We start from the raw sequence: 22,204 nt of genomic DNA, 5'->3' as shown, positions 1-22,204 counted from the left end.
AAGCCTAGATTACCATAATTTCACTATTCGCTTGCATTACCATTAAAACCACCAGGATCCAGATCGGATTCGATTCCAGATCCCGTATAGTTCGGTAATCCTCGCCATGCAGCCCATCCAGAAATATACAAAAAATATTGTAAATATAATGTACATTGTTTATATATAATTTTAAGTAAAGAATATTCTAATCTAATATTACTTAAATTGAAAAAACCCGCAGATATAAACCTCAGATCCTGGTTGATATCACTGATTTAACGGAAAATGTTTGTTAAATCATAAAAAAATATAGCTTATTTATATGTTCGATACGAATTATTGAGAAGTCTCTAAAAATTTTAACAATAGGTCTTACGAAGGAAATCAGCACTTGAATAAAAAAGAAATGTTGATTCGTTTTATAAGAAATGTTTAATGCCAAATATTAGAAAATATATGTAATTAAAATTTAATTTAAACTTTACAAAATGTTCCCTTAATAGTATCTTTTATATTTATATTAAAAATTTACGAAGTGATGAATGGTTACTTCTTTTATAAATATAAAATATTACTGTAAAGTTAATAATTTTAAAAGATATAAGTCTAGATAAATGTCAGCTGATTATATGAAAATAATGTATATTAATCGAATAAATTGACACAATGCGATCAACGGAAAATTTGAATTTCTTACATAATTACAAATACTGTATTAGATTCCAGAGTGAACTGCCAAATCTTAACTTTTCTACCAAACCATATCAGATTCATATGGGAATGTGTGGTCGTCCCGATACAAATGAAAGTAGATTACTAGAAGGAAGTGACGTAGTCATTAACGGGCCCTAGTCTTTTATAGTTAGAGTATCATTGAGAAAGACGAGATGACCTCTAATTACAATTATTATTTTTAAATATCGACATATTCTTTCGATTAAAAAAGAAGACTGTTACACACAGTTTAAATCCTTAAATATTTACAGTTTAAGAGGGCTTAATTAAGAAATATTTTCTTCTGTATGTATAAAAATTAAAATTTCTAGAAAGTCGAAAAGAAACTAGAGAGAAAGAAGTCCGAGAATATCCGAATTTCTATAAATAACTACGTGTTAGGTTTTTTCGAGAATGACATTTAAAGTAACGCAAGAGCATATTCGGAAGAAAAAAAATTGTTTTATATATATATAACAATCAGTAGAAAAAGTCTATTTTCACTTGATTTTCTAAAAAAAAGGATTTCCTTATAATACAAAAATCTGAAAGATAGAAAATTCTACTTTAAAATTTCGCATACGAGCTGTGTTAATTCGGAGATGTTACATCAAAAAGACAAGTATTTCTGGGAATTAGCAGGTAAAAAAGCTTCGAATTCGATACTCGGAAAACCCTGTAATGCTATAATTGGAATACGATGTTAAACTGTAGATTGAAAATACGATCGCTTTTGGCGAATCTGTTTTAAGAGAGCCACCGTTAAGAATAAAATGTGCGTGATTGAAATTTCATAGAAATTTTTGACCATAATTTTTTATGACTTTCAAGAAATTTCTAATATTTAGAGTCTCGGCTATCGTAACAGAAGTTTATATTTCGTAAAATATTATTATTTTTTTCATTTTATTTTAAACGAAATTTAACTCCTACAACGCAGAACGTCTAGACAAATTAACGTCTATAGAAAAATCAGATACAAATGATTAAAAATTGAAAATTTGCCAATGACAATAATAAAACATTTTTCTTTTATCATTAAAATAGAAAGACTTTGTGCATAATTTCTAGAAATGGTTAGTTCTATTATTTTAATACAAATTGTTGCGTCACTCTAACTATTAACATTGTTAGAACTAGATTAATTAATATTTTATCCAAATTTTATCTACTTCATAAATAAAAAAATCAGCAAAAAAAAAGTGATGACGACAAATAAAAAGCAAAATCAAATTTAATAAATGCTTAGGAATAACTTTAAAAACAGTTCAAACATTGGCCTACACCGACAAATTAAAAAAAATTAAATATTGAGAATTATATAAATATTTTCTTGTAGAGAATGGACATTCTAAATGAAGAAAATAATTTGATGTTGAATTTTCTAGTAAATCGACAGTGCTGATTATAAATTAGAAGGGAAACAATCGTTTTCTAAATTGAATATTAATCGTTTTGTAGTTTATAAATTCAGAATTGTCGATTCTGCCCAATAACCGTTGTTACGCTACATTCATTTTAAAAATAAAAGACATCCAATTGAAAATTTTGAGCTACTTTTCACATTCATGTGTTAATTTTTTTTAAATGAAAATTCTAATTAGAGTTTAAAGATATACATATTTTATAAGGCACAGTCTAATCGACTAAAATCTACACCTGATTTAAAGCAGGTGTAAACAAAACATCTGGCCTTTTACAGGTGCCCAAAGACTTAGTTAGAAAGAAAAAAAACAATAAAGGAAGCGGAATATTCCATAATAATTATACAAAACAGATTAACATTTGCCAGAGATTGGCAGAAGCTCCTTTATTTTACGAAACTTTTTTCTGTTAATTCTGAACGTAGCGAAATAAACTCAAAGCCCCCATGGTTAGCTTTATAACATTTGCAACTATAGATAGAGATCATCTTCCTAAATGTCAGAAATCTCCAATAAACTTTAAATGTATGTTACGCTATCGAGTAACATTATATCTAATATTTTAAACAGTAAAAATAAGGATGAAATCGTACTTGCAACGTTTAAAACGTAGACTTTTATATAAAATATTTCTTTTATTTTAACTTTTGAAGCGGGTTTAGAAATTTTAAAACGTAGAAACCATGTTTTTAAGGCTCGGAAGTATGAATTTTTAGTGCCATTGAAGTAATTGATAAGGAAAATTTCGACTTTTCTCGAACTCCTCGATGATATCAGTTTTAGTAAATGTTCAAAATAAGTTAAAAGAAAAGATTTTAAGAGCTGTTTCTCGTGATATAAAACATAGTAAAAATAAGTTTCGAACTATTGAAGAAAAATATAATGTTTCAAACCGTAAACTTATGCGCTGTCTACAGACTACATTATAATAAAAATATCAAAAATAATTACGAGCCTGTTATATTTGTCCCGTAAACGTTAAATTGGGTTTTCTTCTTACTTATTTCTGGACACGTTTTATGGAATTTATATATATATATATGTTTCTATATAAATTTCTTAAAACAGTTAAGCGTAATATTTATAGGGCAATAAAAATACGTTGGAAAACAAAATATATTATGCTAACATTATCGGTCATTGAGTATTTCTGAAAATAACGATATCAAAAATTAATAATATAAAAAAACATCAGGTGACATTTTAAAAATGCATAGATTGCCTATCTAAAAACATAAAGTGGCATTTTTGTAAAATGAGTCATGACTTTTGCATCGATTGAGCCCAGAAAAGATCCCAGATCTCGTGATATTAAAATATAACTGAGGAAGTTTAAAAAGAGGTACGTCACAGTAGATCACGAGTAATACACTGAGTAATTCGTACGTTTCTCTTAAACTCTACTAAACTATTTCGTGTAGTGTGTCTGTCACGTGATCGGGGATCGTTAATGCTACTGTGTATCATGTGACAAATATTACTACGACCGGTCACGTCGTTACTACCACTAACAAAGCGATTTTCAAATCTCTCAGGTGAAAAAACGACGGAAACTGCCAGTAAAATTGAACGAACAAAAATTATTTCGATGCATAAATTAATTTAATTTATAATCTAAAGGACAGAGTATTCTCGTACCTAAACGAAGCGCTTCTATTCAGCATTTGCCATCACAAAACTTAGGATGTACTGTACAAACGCATCTTTAGCGTTTGTATAAATCAAGTTTGTGATGTTATAAAAGTTAGACTTAGTCTAGAGAATTTAAATAATATAAAAATACCGGTCTATCTCTTATATTAAATTTCACTAAACGTCACGAGCGAAGAAAGGAAATTATAAAAGACTTGTATACCAACGAATAACGGAAGTGCCAATATTCCGTTCGATTGAAAAAGTTAAGATTAAAAATGATTTAACCAATTAACTTTTAATTACTATATTATATTTTTTTTCCCTAATATTAATTATAGTTATATTGAAAAATTAAATTTTTTATTATATTTAATTTTTTAACATTAAAAACCGTCTTATATTTGTTTTTAATAATTAGGCATATTAAAGTTTTTCTTTATCTAAAATATAAAGAATTGCTTTATATACATACGTTAAATCTATAAAACATATATATTTAAGTTAATATCGTATAAAATAATTCGTTAACTTACGGTTCCTTGAGGGAATCGTAAGACATTTATAAGATTTCGTAAATATTTTTTCCATCAGGAGAGCTTTTTAAGGCTAAATCGGCTATTTGCATATATTTAAATTCTGCAATTCTTTGCTTATATTAAGATTAAAAATCGGTAGACTTCGATTGTTAGTTTCGGAATGCTTCAATCGGAATAAATCCAATATAAAACAATTCGTAGTGACTTTAAAAGGTTGCGATTGCTTGCTTCGAAATGATAAAAACTAAGAATAATTTACGAGAAAGTTTAAAATACAAAGAATAAAATCAGCCTTAATTCTTACAATTTTAAAATCCACGAATTCATTTTTTAAACTCTAGAAACTCGCATCTTATGAAGTCTGTGATGATTACGAAGATAATAATCGCAGTCTTTAAAAAGTGGATTAATTTTAGATAATTTTGCTTTATAACATAGTCAACGTTCTAATGAAATCATAATAATAGAGGGAGATGTGGGAGCGGCTTTCAAACTTGAGGAAAGTAGATTTTTATCTTTAAAAAAATAGAGGAGCAAGAATTTTATCCATTTTAAGATGTTACGAGAACGATAGGACATTTTTGATATTAACACGAATAACCGAGAATGATATGGATAATTTAGAAAATAAGGTATAAAAATCTATATCTAGAAAGGAAAACTTATAGATTCTTGATAAAAATACGGGATTGATTTTTCTTTTATTTTAATATTTCCGAATCATTTCGTAAGCGTGCCTGATACTCACGATAACTTTAATTTTCAATTACCAGCGTAAATAATTTGGTTAATTAGAAATTTTTGTATAAGCGTCTCGCGATCGGGTAGAGATAAGATAGACTTAGTTTATTTAAGGGTTCCCAGAAACTTTTAATTGTGTAATTAGGGGTTGTTTACGCCACTTTTATAACGTTGGGCGCTCAGAGGCGGGAAACGGAATAGGGAAAACTACATTTCCGTTGGAGCGTCTGGATAGGCCTACATAAAAATCCCAACTGCGGGAGAATGTTTGTCCTCGGGACTTTTTGTCATCGGCCACACTCTCTACCCATTAATGATTAAAAAAGCCAGCAGATCGACTAATACTAGCTCTGGGCTAGATTTTGCCATCCATTTTTTTCCCTTCTGTTTGTTTCGCCATCTCTTCTTGTATCAACAGCGTATAATTTTAGAATCGCTGAAGAAAAGGGAAGAAGAGCGTTTCTTTCTTTGGTTCTTTAGGATTTTCCCCCTTAAAATAATCGAAACCCCGCGACATTTTTCTCTCTGACACCTATTTGCACCGATCCCGCACGGAATCGGCGTGAAACTTTGTTTGCTTTGTACGTCCGTGACGTCACTCTCGCACTCCGTAACAATCGCCAGACGTTGATGGATCTCTCGAGTTCATTACTTTAAAAAATCTGCCCCTTACCCCCCTCGGAACGTTCGAGTCAACATACAAATTAAAAACACTGTCTCGTTACCTTGGTGACATTGTCGATCACGTGATCGATGGGCTTTATGCATAGCTAGATGTTGACATAAGTTTCTATTTTGACATGTTTGGAAAAAATACTTACATGTATATCTATATACGGTTTTTTAGCGAAAAATGCCGGAGATCCGCGCTTTATAGTAAACAGCGTACGGCGCGGTGTTTTCTTTTACCATTTTTACTAGAATTTTACATCCAATCGGCTCTCGAACTGTTGAAAATTTTTGTCAACTTAGCCCCAAAAGAGTGTTTCCGTTTAAGAACAGACAAAGTGAACGTTCTTCGCAATTGCAACCTTTTAAAAACGTTATAAAATATTTTTAGAACTGTTCTTTAATATAAATTAAATTAAAGATCTGAAGTATACATTGATGAATTTACGACTACAGGCCTAGAGTTTAAAAATCTCTGATAGGCGAAAATCTTATCGCGACGGCTAAACGAAGAGTTGGATGGAACGATTATGATTAAAAAAAAATAAAAAATGTAAAATTTTACCCCTACACGAAATTAAAAAAGGTTATATATGTATATATATTATCGTTGAAGAAACATTTTTAGATTTTAATCTAACGCTTTTATTCAGAAGCGTCGAAGTGTTTTGACTACATTCATTTACGAAATTAAGTATCACGTTATACGCAGTACATGCTATTCTACCTATAATGTCAAACCGTACTTCGTATAATGAATTTTGTAATCTAGATAAAATGTTTTCGTACCCCAGGTATGTACGATAATGTTTAATTGATTCGAATAATTTTGATATCACGTGATATCTCGTCTCCGATTATATTTTTCTAAAATTAACAACCATAGAATTTTTCGTGACGGAAAGTTTTTAAGACACTCCCCGCCGTTAATTTTTTTTACCCGCCACTTTCATTTTAAAATTTTGAAAAATTAAAATTAATTTCGGAGTATTGTCGACGAATTTCTGAAAAGCATCCCGTGAACGGGAAAGAAGGGCACCTATTTTGGCTTAGGGATGCTCTCACATAATTATGTTAAGCCGCACGGAGGAGAGTTTCCGAACGGGACTTTGTATCATTTCCTTTTTTCAATGTTACGTTACGATCTTCGAATGCTCGTGTTCGATTATAAATTGTCAGAAGCGCGTTTGTCTAACGACCGTTGACTCCGTTGAAACTGTCTTTGACCGACAATGAGATCGGAGATGACGTCAATAAACACGTGCAACACGTCACGGAATCCATTCAGTCGGGCCTTAACAAGTGTCAGATTAAGCGTGGGATGATCGAGGCGATTAAACGGAAACAAAACGACTTAAGTCGGATACGCTACTCACCTTGGAAAGACGTTTTTCGTCCAACACACACTACACACACACGTGGTTCACGCCGTCCGTCACAACACAACCGACGTCATCGGCAATGGTTAGTGAACGGAGCGCACAAGACCAACGGACCAGTCGATTGATAATCCCGTGGGGGTGTTGGGAAAATGTCCCGAGCGGAGTTTGTAGGGGTTGGCGTTGCTACGGGAGACGACGACAGGTGCTGCTTTAAGGTCGAACTACTGTCTGTTGTTTTTAAGGACTTTTTTCCCCCTTCTCCCGGACGAGATCTTTGATTTAGGGCGAGTGGGCGCCGATGGTGTGCCTAAGCGAAGTGGGTCTCTAGGCTATAAGGCTAGTGCGGATGCGTGAAAAGATCGCTTCGAATTTTGTCTTCTCCTAATTGCGGAGTGTTGGAGGATCCTGCCACGGAGGATGAAAAGCCCCTTTGTGAAAAAAGAGTGAATAACCAATCGATAATCATATTAAATAATTTGTCGGCCTTTCGTAAAGTGTGATCTATAATCTTTTTACGTCTCTTCCTGGTAAATCTTAAACTGGTTTTTCTCCTTTATTATTTTTCCAAGCGTAGAATATATATATTTTGGAAGCGCCAAACATTTAAAACTGGCCAAACCGTCGAAAACAAACGAAATAATTTTATTAATTATTTTTAACTCTTACGAAATTAAATTTTATTACTTTTCACATAATATTAAATCCCGTTAATAACCGTAGACGACAGGATATTATGCCATTATTCAGTGTAAGTTTGACGGTTCAAAATATTATTATGACAATATTGTGGCGCGATCCCTTGTCCATTCTACAGCAATCTAGAGACATCCCCAATGTTCCGGGAACTTGGTCCCCCGAACCCCCACACTCATTTCCTGCCTCATCCCTGGGTATTTTAGACATTTCCTGTACAGAGGATTCAGAGGGGAAAGGTCATGACAATTAACTAGAGTGGACTGGGGTCTCTTGGCTTCTTTCACGCTCTTTCTCCATCCGTGCTCAAAACAGAAATAGGATCGTTCACCTAGAGATGTTTCTCTTTTTTCTTCTCGGTTGCTTCACTAATTAATTGTTTCGTGGCTGCTTCGCCAGGTGGAGGTCTTATCGTCCCCTGACGGTAAGACCTAAACGTCACCTGCATCCAATGGACGGGCTTTGGCAACTTGGCTTTTCTTTTTTTTTTACATTCGAGAATCGTTTACGTCTTGTTAGAATTGGATAAGAAATAAAGGCCCCTGTGGGATCGAAAATGGTTCCGAACCACTATTAGATCTTTCAATATGAAATGAAAAATTTTAAATTATTACTTCACTAATTAGATCTAATTTACAGATTAAACGTATAATTTTTAATGTTATCCCATTAATTAAAGATATTTCGACATAATTATAGCTCGGCATCGACCAACTAATTTTATATTCTGCTAAAGTTATTTATTAGTCGAAACAGAAAAACAGCTTCAAACTCTGTTCTTTGTTATTTAATANAGTAATAAACAAAAGATCATTATTATATTAATTATATTATATTATTTTAAAAAGATACTAAGAAATAAACAGAAAATGTTTTATACTGTTTCATTTCAAATATTTTCTTAATTGTTTTTAAGTTAACAAAGTAACAATTTAAAGTATTAAATGTATTTAGGCATTGAAATTGAATCAAAATTATCCGACGCTATAACAACTAATCGCTCTCAAATATATCGACACTGACTCAATTATGATTTAGTTTCTTAAGTTAGTATTAAACAGTATTAAATACGTTAATACTGTTTGAGTAATGAGCTATTTTTATAATATATATTGTAACTATAATGATTTATTAATGAGAAAATAAGAGAAAGTTTTTAAAAACCTTTGGTTTCTTTCTTTTTTTAAATATTGTCAGAATTACTCCGGGCATTGTTTAAAAAAGAATAGCAGTGATATTGACATCATGGCAGAAAATTGAAAATGAAATAAACTAATTTTATTTGATTATCCAAAGAATTTTTCAAAGAAAAGTAGAAAAAAACTTAAATGATTGATCTATAAAGATAGAAAAATATATAAAGAAAAATTTATTTCGTATACTTTACTGTTGATTAAAAGTACAACAGAACCAAGGAAAATGAAGAATGAATTACAGTTTATTGTGTCGATTAATAATGAAAGTTGATTGGATTGATTAGCTTATTTAAAATGAATACATGGGGACCTAAACTTAATCGCGATTTCTCGGAAATTCGCAGTTTGAGAGAATTTAGAGTTGTCTTGTCAAGAAGTTATCAAGAATTGCCAAAGTCAAGAATTCTAAGTTAACAGAACGAGCAATTATTTATTGTGACGTTGTCTCAATTCTAGGCTGAAATTTGTAATCATATTTTTGAGTTATTTCATTTAAAATATATGTACAAATTAGTAGTGGCTTGCCCCTGTACATCATACTTTTCCTTTAACAATAGAGTCGTGCCGGTCATCTATCTAACACTTTTCAGGGGAAAAGTTTCGAATTGAAATAACATGACTTTCAGTGCAAAACAGAAGTTCTTATATAGTTATTTAGGTTTCCTGCCGCTAAGGTTTCAATATCTGGTCTCGAATTTTTTCTATCTAACTCTGTTCCTGAGATTAAGGACAGACGGCCGGACGGACGACTGTGGGAATTTATGGGTCTACAATTTTGTCAAATTGCAGTCCAATAATTTAGATTTGGTTAACTTATTTAAACAAACAAAAATGGTCTATTTGACTGTTATTCGTTTGATATTCAAGTTTAATCATATCATTTTTATTTTTAGCGTTTCGATTGATTCCTTTTTTTAATTTTGTGCTTATGTTAATACAGTTTCATATTTCTAGTAGGCGCTTTTCTTTAATGAATAAAATAGATCTTTATGTAATTTTAAAAATGTCTTATGTTTGTCTGATGTTTGCATGTTGGTTAGGCTATAATATATATTTTTTTTTCAATAAAATATTTCCCTTCAGATCGATAAAGACTGAAGTAATCAACAGAAATTTCTGTTTAAAACTATTTTACAATTCCGTAACCGGCCGATATGAAAATAAGCTAAAGGCTTTAAAGCATCCAAGGAATTCGATTGTATTAACCTATCATCCTAAATATGACATTATTTTGACCTATTTTATTTTTAATAGCTTGTAGGATATTCGTCATTTGGATGCAGTCTTTTATGCCTTAGAAGCAATCGGTTTAATTCGGCAAATGATACCGCTGTCAAGTAAAATTTCATCACAAGCAATTTGTAATAAAATCAAATTTGAATTTTTTTTTGTAAATAAAAAGTTTAGTTATGTTTGAATAAACGTTAGTTGTAATATAGCCATATTAATAAACGAGATAGTTAATTTTGTTTTTCCGAAACTAGTTTTCCGTCATGTTAAAAATTATCTGGTGATCTTGATTTCAGAATGAAAGGTCATCAAAAACCGGCGCAGACCGCATTCGGATCGTAGTGAATTAGACTATACGATCTTCATATATTCAAGGCAAAACGTTTTATTTTAGAAATGTTATGAAAAAATTCGATAAAGTTTACTCTAGATCTTTCACATGAATGAAATTATTAGTTAAGTCTGTAATTAATGTAGGCCAGTAATAGAGTACAACAGCAATAATAATGAAAGCCGCATCTTTTTAAATAAGCAATCTTAAAGTCTAACAATGAAGAATGCTAAAAATTCCTCTAGCAATATTTTGATATTCCATTCAATTCGTTGAAGCGATTGAACGGAATTCCAGAATATGCGATCGGAGATTGTTCTTAATTAAGATGCTGATGTAGGCCTGTATTTAAAATATTATTAATTTTCAGTTTCACTGGTAACATTCTCAAATACAAAAGAAAGAATCACACAAAGAAAATTTAATTCGATAGGCTATATATCTAATAAAAATAATTTTTTTAGAATTAGAATGTTATATAATTGAAAATACAGACGAGAATTTTTTTATTAAGCCTGAATATGTACTAAAGATGATTTTCTTTACATTAATTCAATCAAAATATAATTTTAAGTTTCCGCTGTTTAGTGTAGCAATGTCGATCCACGGCCCATGGGCCAGAGTCGGTCTGCCGCACAATTTACTCCGACACGCAAAGATACTTGAAGGATCAGTTTACGATAAAAAAAAATAAGGGTTATAAATAACACAGTTTTCTAATTTGTTTAACTTACTGTCGATTAAATCAAGTAAAAAGAAAATATACGTAGGCCTATATTGCTTATCTGTCTTATCTGTAAAGGTATATCTGAATATATACACGTTTTTCGGAAATAGGCTATTTATTATATACTTGGAATATGTAAAAATATTTGTGGTTCTATGACTTAGCCGCCGAAAAAAGTTTGGGTATCTCTGGTTTACTGTATAACATTTTATATTATAANTTTTTTTTTTTTAACTACAAAAACTTTATTTCTGAATTATTATATTAACTTTCTTATTTAATTTAATCTTTGAATAATTGTATTTTTTTTAAAATACAATTTGAATTATTATTACTCATTTAAAAATATGCCAAATTGTAAGCTTCGACATGGAAAAGTCAAATGTCAAACTGTGTAAATTAAATTTTCCGATGTAGTCTATGTTCCTGAAATTAATTTTAGGTGTGCTGATTTACTAATTTCTAAATTAGTAAATGGACCTACGGATAGAATGTAAATCCTAGATACTTAAGAAAATTATTATTTAAAAATTTGTATTGGAAGACTAGTTTATAACTCTAAAATCGTTGTAATCGAATCTAATAGTTCGAAATACTACAAATGCATATGTATTAGAAGTCATTTGCATTTATTAGATTTAATAGTTAAATAGCACGTCATACTTTAACCGATAGAAAATAAAAATAGTCGAATGCTCGATAATAAAATATCTGTTTGGTAACTTACTTTCTGTAAAATTTTTCGGTTAAAAGAATTATAATTTTAGTAAGGTTTTAAGTTTTTAAAAATCAGTGCAAATGGTCTTAATGATTAAAACAGTTGGCGCTTATAGAGTTCGAAGCATTTTTAAATATTCTAGTTTGCAGTTAGCCTATGTCAGTAGATGATTTCCAACAATCGCTGACATGACTATAATCTTCCGATACGGTTGCCGTAACAAAGGTCGGTATGCTTCCCTTCTTTATAATGAAATCATCCAAGTTTAATAAAATCATCCCAATTTTCTAAAAGTGCACATTTAATCGTCGCTGGCCTAATGCCGCGTCTGCATTATTGTCACGATTGGTTTCTTCCATATAATAATGCATCGATTATCCGAATTAATTGAGAATTCATTGATTTGGATAATCGATTTTGTTCAATCGATGACGATAAAAATAAACTTTCTGAATATTTTTTTTATTTTTTAATATGCGTATCGGAATAAGAACTGTAACGCATGCCACAATTAAAGATGTCTCAAAGGTTATGGGCTTTAACAAATCAAACTAATGAATGAGTGTAACGTTGGAGCGTAAAATGAATTTAAGGATATTTTTTTTAATATTATATTTTAAAATTATAGGGAGAATCGTGTCTTCTCTACGTGATGAATCAAACTAGAAAAATAAAGCAGAACGATACTCATTCATATAAAAACAAATAAGTAAATTTTATGTATTGTATTTTAAAAACTGGGAAATTTATAGAACTCATTTCGAACGATAACATTTTCCTTTTTTTTTTATAGGTTTTCTTTTCCTTTCGAAGAAGTAAGTCATATTGTTTAGCGTTAAAAATGATGCATATGCATATTTGCTCTAATTTTTAACGGGAGATGAAAAAATCTTGCTAATCCATATTCAAAATTATATATAATAAAAGAATTGATTGATTGCATCCATTTTTAATCTCTCTAATTAAAATGTCAATAAGTTAGGGTATTTTTTATTAATAAAAAAAAATCGAAGTTTAAAATTTGTGGAAAGCAATGAATCATTTTATTGAATTGAATATAAAAGGATTTCCGAGGGCAAAAAAAATTAATGTTCCTTCAAAGATATGATTTATGGCATTCTCGAAACTTTTATTAAAATTATTCCCTTCCACCTAAAATAATAATTACATAAATTTGCATTATATAAACGAATATACTATTAAAGTAATGGAATCGTTGTATTTTTCATCTAATTGCGACTTGTTAAGTTTCCTACTTCTTTTCTGCCTCGCCATAGAAGTTTTTAACGTAATTATTGGTTATTTTTAAATGCTTAATTAATAACTCGGACGTAAAATATTTTCGTTAGGTTTTATGGTAAGTTTTAGCGCGGGTAGAAGACCCGTATTTTTAAAAGTTGACGTTTAACACAAATTTATACCGCAAATACACATTATGGCCAAAGAGAGGTTTGAGGGAAGGGAGTGAGCGAGAGGGGGGAAAAAAAAGATGGTCGAATTACAAGAGATAATAATTAACATATCTTTTACACACAGTCTCTCGCCACGGTTCAATTTAATTAGCGTACGGCTGCCAAGTCAAGATAATGAGTCGTGGACGTTGGACGAATTTTTATGCGACCGAACGAAATTAAAATTCTCGACTCTTCTGGTCCTTGTTGTTCGATGTCAAGCTGACGTCTTCCAAGTCAAAAAAGTTTTTTGCTTGTTATGTTTGTTAAAATCTCGAATAGGTCCTCTTTAAATGAATGTTTAAAATTTTCTGCATATTTTTTTCCCCTCCCCTGTTTTGTTTTTAAAAACACTGCGCCAGTTTGAAATTAGATAAAATCGATTTTAAATAATCGATGTAATTATATATTCGAGTGTAGTGGGAATTCTAAACCAATAAGAAAACCTCTGAATTAGCCCGCATAATCTTTTTTAGGCATCGTTTCACTTTCAAACTGTGCATAAATATCTTATATGTCTAGAATGCAGTGCAACTTTTTCTACCATTATATTTTATATAGATTAAATTCAAAATACAATTTTGTCATTAGAAAAAATTCAAATATAAAGATGCGATAGAAAGTTATTAAAAAGAGTTGAAAAAACTTCATTTTTAAATTAAATTCACAAAAATATTAATTCGTGAGTAAACAAGATTGGTTAAAAAAAAGAAAAATTAATTTAGTCAATTAAAAACTAAATATGTCTCGTAAATTATATATATAAGATTAAGTCACATGTGAGTGTTCTAAACCAATTAAAACGCAACAGTCACGTCATAATATGATGCCAGGTGAATATTATTAACCAATTAAAATATAACGAAAGGAAGATGAAGATTTCAGAAGTTGGTTCTATCCTAAAAAAATAAATCGAATTTAAAATAATTGGAGCCATAAATAATAATTAATTATTAGATGATTTTACCATGTTTTATATATATATTTTTTACCGCTCGAGCAAATAAACTATTTTAATAAATAATAAAATGAAAATGAGTATACGGTTAGTACCTAATTGTCTATTGATCTTATTAGTGTATTTTTTAATACGTGTTCTGTAACAATTAACACTAAGTTTAGGAGCTGTAAAAAGACATAAATTCGCTTTAAATAGTAAAATAGACTTAATTGCAGTGACGTAATTTTTACATCCGGATATGAATTATCTTGGCCATCCCAATTCTTGATGAGCCAATTTGGTACTTCCAGCCGTCTTGCAAACGTAGTTTTAATTGCAAGGAAACTTTATTTATATTTTAATAAAACCGATTTAATATTTTAAAAATATATTTACGTATATAGAATTTAAAATATATTTAAAACTCTCTAAATAAATGGGCATTTTTATATATTTCGATTAGTTTTCACGTTCAAATTTTTGCAATTCTTACTTATAAATAGAATTTAATACAAACCTATATATAAATATACGTTCATATATATTTAATAAAATTAGAATTTGCGATTAGAAGAAAGGATCTTGTGTAGTAAAATGTATTTGGAAAGAAAACCGTTAGCGATCATTTCGAATGAACTAGAATAAAGTAAAATTTAAAAGCCCTATTAAGAGTATAAACTACAAACATTTTTAAATACGTATTCTAGTATTTGAACTATGTTTTTTTACAAACTTTTTTGCACTCTCAACAGTAGTCTTTTCGAATATTTTTGAATGTATTCATTTCTTTTGAGTTTTGATTTATATTAATTCGAGCTTAAGTATATTCGAAAATTATAATATAGAATAGCTTTATCGATATTACTTTATAGAGTTGAATAAAATTAAAATTCAGTATGCAAAATAATCTTCATTGCTATAACAAAGAGATATAATTAACGTAAATACGTAAGAAAGTTAGAATATTTCCTGAGAGTAAGAAGTTGGTCTTTCAGAGAAGGAATAAAAATAGAAAATTTAAAAGTAGGCTAAGTAACCTTACTACTGAACTCGACGTTTATAACGAATTTTACAGATTTAAAAATAGATGCGAGTATCATCTAGTTAAAGTGCGGTAAGTATAATTAGACATAAAAAAATTCGAAGATTTTACTATATGTTTACGTTTATAACGATATTTTTTATATCTGTACTTCAAAAAAAATTGAAAAAAGGGTTCATATTCGCAGTTTTTGTAGTAATGTTTACGAATAGACAGACGGCTTTCTTTTAAATATATTTTTGATAAAATCAAAATATAAGTATTTCTATTAAAAACCTCGCAAACGGCGGCAAATTAGGTGGTAGAGCCGCACGTAATGCGTCTTAATATTACTATCGATGTTGGCGTTAGTTAACAGTTGTGTAGCGTCGAATAAAAAGAATATGTTTTATTCTCGTAGCGACTCGGTTAGAAAGAATTTAGTCTGGTTTAATTTTATTATCATTTTTCACTTTACGCACCCTCGCCCTGCCTTATATAACGCCCGCCGGCTCGACACAGCTATTCGCCCCGCCCTCGTTACCACTATGAGTAATTGCTTAAACAAACTATTTTCGCGTAGGATTAAAAATTCTCTTTTGCAAATTCCATTTGAGGTATAAATGCTTAAATCTATCGTTTAATTACGCACAACTGGTCTCCCTTTAAAATGCACTTTTACCAACAACCACTTCTCAACCGGGCTTCATTTGTCCTTTCGGATAAATTCCGCTATCGGCTATAATACCAATTGGTTTCAATGTTTATTATTGAACGAATTTGTTATTTAGGAGAAAAATGAATTTGTTGCCTTTCCTCCCTTGAGCGTTGCCATACAACGTTTAAAGTTCGCCAGCGTTTTATTGAAATACTTTCCGTTTGGTTTATTTCGCCACCGAACTTTCTTTTATAAAAGAAAATGATAGAAGTTAAGGTACTAAATGAATTTAATCTCACTAGTTATATAAATATATATTTTACAAAATAATTTGTTTAAAATTAAGATATAACTCCGAGATATCGCGCAATTTTTATCACAGTTAAATGATTTTAAGCTTTTAAAACTTTTGTAAAATTATATAGAATTTTATTTTTTGATGTTTGTAACAATGAATTTTACTCATAAATTAAAATTAATTATTACAAATACTAATTAATAACCTAGATTCTTCTTAGTAACTAATCTAGTAATAGATACGATGCTACAAAATTACTTAAATTATTCACTTTTTAATACATTACTGATTTGAAATTATGCTAATTATTCTAATTATTCCACTTATATAATAGAATATTAAAAGCCTATACAATAAATATTATGATTGTTTGTTATTAGGCCTACACTTATCGTAGATTGGGATCTTTAATTATAGGTTTACCGACGTTAAAAACACGCTATGCGTTTTTTACGAGATGAATTCTTGTTATTTTTACCTTTCAAAAACATCGAGAAGTATAAAATAATAATCTAAACCAATTTAATTAGACTCTAAAATTATTATTACTAGCAACCTTTTTCCAATGGTTACTTTGAACTTATATAAAAAAAAAGATCAAATGTTAGTTTTAATAGGATAGATCTAGTGATAATTACACTGATTGTAGTTAACATTAAGTTATCTTAATCTTACGTCACTTTAATCATATCTACCTTGATACTTGATAGACTAAAGTTACCCCAGTTTACGGTAATTTGCTTACAGTAAAAGTTTAATAAAACATGGAGAGATTTACAGTATAAATAGTTTTATTATTAATTTTGATTTTAAATGTTCATTTTTTAAAGCTTAAAATAATTTTTTTAATTCAAAACAGTTTAAAAAATGACATTAGAAATTTCTTTAAATTAATTGGGAAAAAATACAACAATGAATGTATTTTTTCCATCGACATAAGAAATTTTTTGTTATTGTATTCGTGCGTTTTGGTTAATATTTTGAATTTTATTTATTTAAAAGAAAGTTTTATCCTCTTAATCTTAACTAATTGATTTCCCTTGTGAATTAGATAAAGAAGTAATAGAAAATTGCGGCAAACATAAAATTTTAATTTACGATGATTCAGAATTGTTCGTTTCTTTGACTAAGAGATTTGATTTGATTTCATACTTTTGCGGTTGGGATATCGAGTATCTTAATCGTATCTTTAAACTTTTCTGGATAAACTGTAGTATTTACCAAAATTAAGAGGAGAAAAAAATCGGAACCATATCTACTGTATGTAACAAATAGAGAAAGATGACATGGACATAAAAAGAAAATTAACATTAATTAATGGAAGTAATGAATCATTGTAAAATTCCCTCATTTGTTTTTTGCTTTTAAAAAATGCAATCAAATAATGTACACGTGGCTAGTAAAATCAAACACACTCATCCATTTATTAATCTTATCATTTCATCAGGAGATAAGGAAATTTTGAATTTTTTTTATAGCAGCGCAGTTAAAATATTCGAAGCGTGTCAAAAATTAAATTATTCAATGATAAAAAATTATAATTGCCTTTAATTAAACATGAATAATTGTTTTTATTGTTGATTTTTCTATCATGGAGTTTTTTAATTCGAAAGGAAAATGTTGTTTTCTTTCTAGAAATATCTTTTAAAGAATAAATGAATTTTTTCTTTTTTTTTATTTTTATGAAAAATTGAAATTTATATATATGCAAATATTAGCTTCATTAATTTAACTGTTTTATTAATATTTTTGAATTCGAAATTGGAATAGTAATGAACGTTATAAAGCACTAAAGATAAATTTACCTTTTTTCTTTTTAGTGGGGGTTAAATAATTAGAATGGTACTTGAATTATTTTAGAACAAATGATAAATTTTTCAACAGCTTAAAGTAAACCGTTAAAAAATTATTGCAAATTTACAAATATTAGATTCAATTATAAGGTTATTAAGAAAAAATGTTCGGTGAATAATGGAGCTAATCTTCATAATAACCAATTCGATATATTCTTCCATTTTTGTATAAAGTTTTACTAGATTTCACCTTTCTTCGTTTTTCCTAAAATCGTTTTTCTTAGGGAAATGATACGATCTAATCGTGTCATCCGAAGCGCTGCCACGCCATTGGACATCGTTACAGAAGAAACCAATCATACAGCATTTCCATTTGCGTCATTGTATTCCTGCTGATCTGGGATGATCAGTTTTACAAAAAAAAAAAAAGAAAAAAAAGAAGAAGGGGAAAAATGTTTAAACACGATTTATCCGAAAATCGCTGAAAGAAAATAAATGCTTATAAGCAAATCTTATCAACGTAAACTGATTTTAATATGATATTGTCACAAAAATTGTGTTGCCATAATAGTATGTGTTCGTTCTTCCCTTCTAAAAAAATTAATGCTAAAGTTGCGCCGGATAATTAAGAAATGTGCAAACGATCGATGTGCATTTTTTAATATTTGCTGAAATAAGAAAAAGCGCGAAAAGAGAAATCTTTTACATTCGATGATTAGCCGACATTGATGAGAAATTCTCGAAATAAAACCGTTTCGGTGTATCAAAAACGAGTATTATCTTTATAGTAATAGATCCAATTATGCTAGGATAGTTATTGGAAAAGTATTTTAGTATAACAACTAATTAACAAATCAATAAAGACATTACAAAATTATAGTAATTGTATATTTTCGTGCGTCGAACAGACGTGTGCTTAACAACATGAATTCATTTACCAATGCTCTAGTTTTACACACGTTCAAAAAACACATACTGTATATCGGCTGACAGACCTTCGATATGACTTATGAAAAAGTAAAAAAAAAAATAAATAAATAAGGTGCTAAAGTGATTTAATAAAACGAATTATGGAAACAGATTGATGTTTCGTTAGTTTATGTTTTTCTATTTTGGAGAGAGAAAATTGCGATAATAATAAACTCGTAGGAAAAATTGTATCGAAACAGAACAATTACGATGATGACTGTCACAAATGTTGCAGATATAAGCCTATATACTCGATACAGAACTGTTAATCGCGTGACAATTCCTGACAGCCGGCAAGGTGAATGTCCAGTTGACAAGAATTTGGATTATTGTATACACGCTAAAGCGTTTGTTAATAGGAGACTTTTTGTTTAAATATGATTGACTGATGTGTATTTTTTAAAGCTTTCTGTTTTGATTTTTTACTATTTAATCGAAAGTTTAAATATGTTCGGACAATAGATTTTTTTTTAGTTTTTTCTTTCATTCATTCTTAACTTAGAAGAATGGTTTTTAAGCCTATATATATCCGGTATATATGTTTTGATGATGTGTGCCGATGGATTCGAAATGTATATTTTATTATTCTAATGCAGGGCGGATTGAGTGATGAAGTATTTCTATTTTCGTTTTTCTTGGGAATTGAAATGAAATAAAAACTTAAATATTTTTCTTTCCTACTTTGATATTAAAAATTTAGTTAAAAATAGATTAGTGCTACTGAAAGTAAAATGTTATTTTTATCAACTCTTAACGTAAACGTCAATTGAAAATTTAGAATATTTTTGAATTTATATTAATAAAACACATGATTATTATGTTTTGATTGCTTCGAATTCGTTTTTTTTTTTTCCGAAGAGTTATGACTTTATATACTGTTCTTTAAAATTTGTCTTTGTTTAACTGAGTTTGTTAAAAATAAAGAAAGGCAGGGGGTATAGTGGTGTGACCGGAGGCTAGGGAGACCAGGGGAGGCCCGGAGGCCAGTCTAGAAGCAATTGTGTGTGTTGTGTGTGTCATCATTTCTTGTGTTCATTCAGTAAACGTAATATATATACTGTATATATATTTCAAAATTTCATGGAGCTTTTCGGTTTTGTGCTTGCAAAACTTCAGTACCAGTATAAAAGATTAACTTTTGCAGAACTTAATTTAAATTTTATATTTCCGATTAATGGATAAAAAGTTTAGGTTCGTCATAGTGAAAAGGAATCTATATAACTATAATGTTTGATAACGAAATTCAACGACAATTAGAAATTGCGCGATCAGGAATATAATAATCAGAAATATTTTAGTAAGAAAAAGTAAGAAATTTATAATGTATGACCTATATTATTTTCACTATATCGTTCTGTTCTGAAGATTGAAGTAATTAGTAGCTAATCATGAATCTTCTATGCGCGGTTGAATATTTAGAACTTCTTTTTGTATTCAGACTGTAAATTGCTAACTTTATTAATTTTGATATCAAACGAATACAAAATGTATGTTCTTTTGTTTTTCATTGACGAAAACGGATTTCCCGATGGCGCAGGAATTTTTTATTTTGACGATATTTTCTATTTATAACAGTATTTAACGAAGTAGTCTTTGCCCTAAAAGCAAATTCAAATGTTTGTCCAACAAATCTCTTTTTAAATTTCTGATAAATTAATATACAATATTCATTAATTATCTATTCTTACAACATCGAAATATTCCAATTAAATATTTATAGAAATCGTATAAGTTTACATTCTTGCCACAAAAGATGTAGACTTAGTACAATAAAATTTAATATTCCTTATCGTATCAGAAAGTAAATAGGCGTCTCAATTAAAATTCCAACAATGTCATTAATTTTTTCAAGACCACAACATGTTTCCACTGGTTATTAAGGAAAAACAGTCCTTTTTTTATATATATTGTTGAACCTAGTGCTATACAAACAACGGGATTACTCTTGTCTCTATGTATACACTAAGACCTCGTCGATAATTCATGTCTTGGGAAGAGGAGATGAGAGTCTCTGCTCGCGGCTATCCGGTCACTAACGCCACCTGTCGTTTAGCCAAGATGTCTCTTTTGTTTTTCTTTTATATAAGTATTTTCTTCCTTATACTTGAACAAGAAAGATATTCTAGCCTATTTGTTACGTATCGAATAAACCGGTGAACCGATTAAAACCACGAAATTTCACCTCTTTTCTCTTTTTAAAATGAAACATTTCTACATTTCTCAGATGTCCCGCAGAAAAATCTCCTTTCGAAAATTAAAACACTTCGAAACTCGAGTTTAGATGTTTAAGAATTATTATTTAAGATAGCCAATTATCTCCTCGTATAGATTACTGAAACTAAATGTAAGATCAATGTAAATACGGAAACAAATCTCCGAATCATTGTAACTACTGCTTAAAAAGATCATTTTGATGTTCATTATTTTGCAATTGTTTGTTCGAATAATTTAGAATATTATAAAATTAAACGGTTAGGCAGTTGATTATTACAAAAGATTGATGACTGCGCTCGATAATTTTAGCTTAATTGTGGAGATGTAATTAATATGTTGATATAAACTAATTCAGGTATTGATATACATACTGTTTAATTATTCTAAAGCATTATCGTTCAGTTGACGATATTAACGCCGAAAATTATTTTATAAATATGAATGATTTTTCGAAGTGAGGCATTAGGACTTTTAATTAAAACGGAAAGAAATAAAATAATCCTAAGTTTAAAACGAAAGATAATGGTAATTTGCTAAGTAATTAATCCAACTAAATTTAACCAAGACGGACAGAAATAGTTGCAGAAAGGAATTAAAAATAATCTAGATGGATGCAATAAGATAAAAATTAAATCCTGCAAAAAGAATATTAAATCTTGAAATTAAACTAAATTCTCGAGATGTTCATTTTATGGTATAGCAAGCACAATATTTATAGAGAGGCCTAAATTTAACATGAAGGGAATTTTTTAGAAAGTGAAATTTTTCCTGATTTATATTTGCTAACTACCCACAAAAATTTTATTAGTTTCTACAGTTAATAATACTAATTATTATGCCATTTAAATACCGTTTTCAGATATATGAATAATTTATAAGTAT

General features: G+C 29.3%; 1 protein-coding gene and 1 long non-coding RNA gene across 5 annotated transcripts in view; one reads left to right on the top strand and one right to left on the bottom strand.

Annotated features, from left to right (window-relative positions):
* The window catches only part of LOC111626602, a 67,986-nt gene extending 59,796 nt beyond the window's left edge, over window positions 1-8,190 (bottom strand). The window contains exon 1 of the long non-coding RNA XR_002756904.1: window positions 7,078-8,190. This is a non-coding gene — a long non-coding RNA (uncharacterized LOC111626602). The remainder of the gene's footprint in view (window positions 1-7,077) is intronic.
* Window positions 1-22,204, top strand: part of LOC111626601 (caspase activity and apoptosis inhibitor 1-like) — a 176,090-nt gene that overhangs the window by 90,939 nt on the left and 62,947 nt on the right. The window lies entirely within an intron of this gene.

Source organism: Centruroides sculpturatus, unplaced genomic scaffold (genome assembly GCF_000671375.1).
Source record: "Centruroides sculpturatus isolate CEXI.00-Female unplaced genomic scaffold, Cexi_2.0 scaffold465, whole genome shotgun sequence".
Taxonomy (NCBI): Eukaryota; Metazoa; Arthropoda; class Arachnida; order Scorpiones; family Buthidae; genus Centruroides; species Centruroides sculpturatus.
Note: the sequence above shows the minus strand (reverse complement) of the source record. Positions and strands in the feature narration are given on the sequence as shown.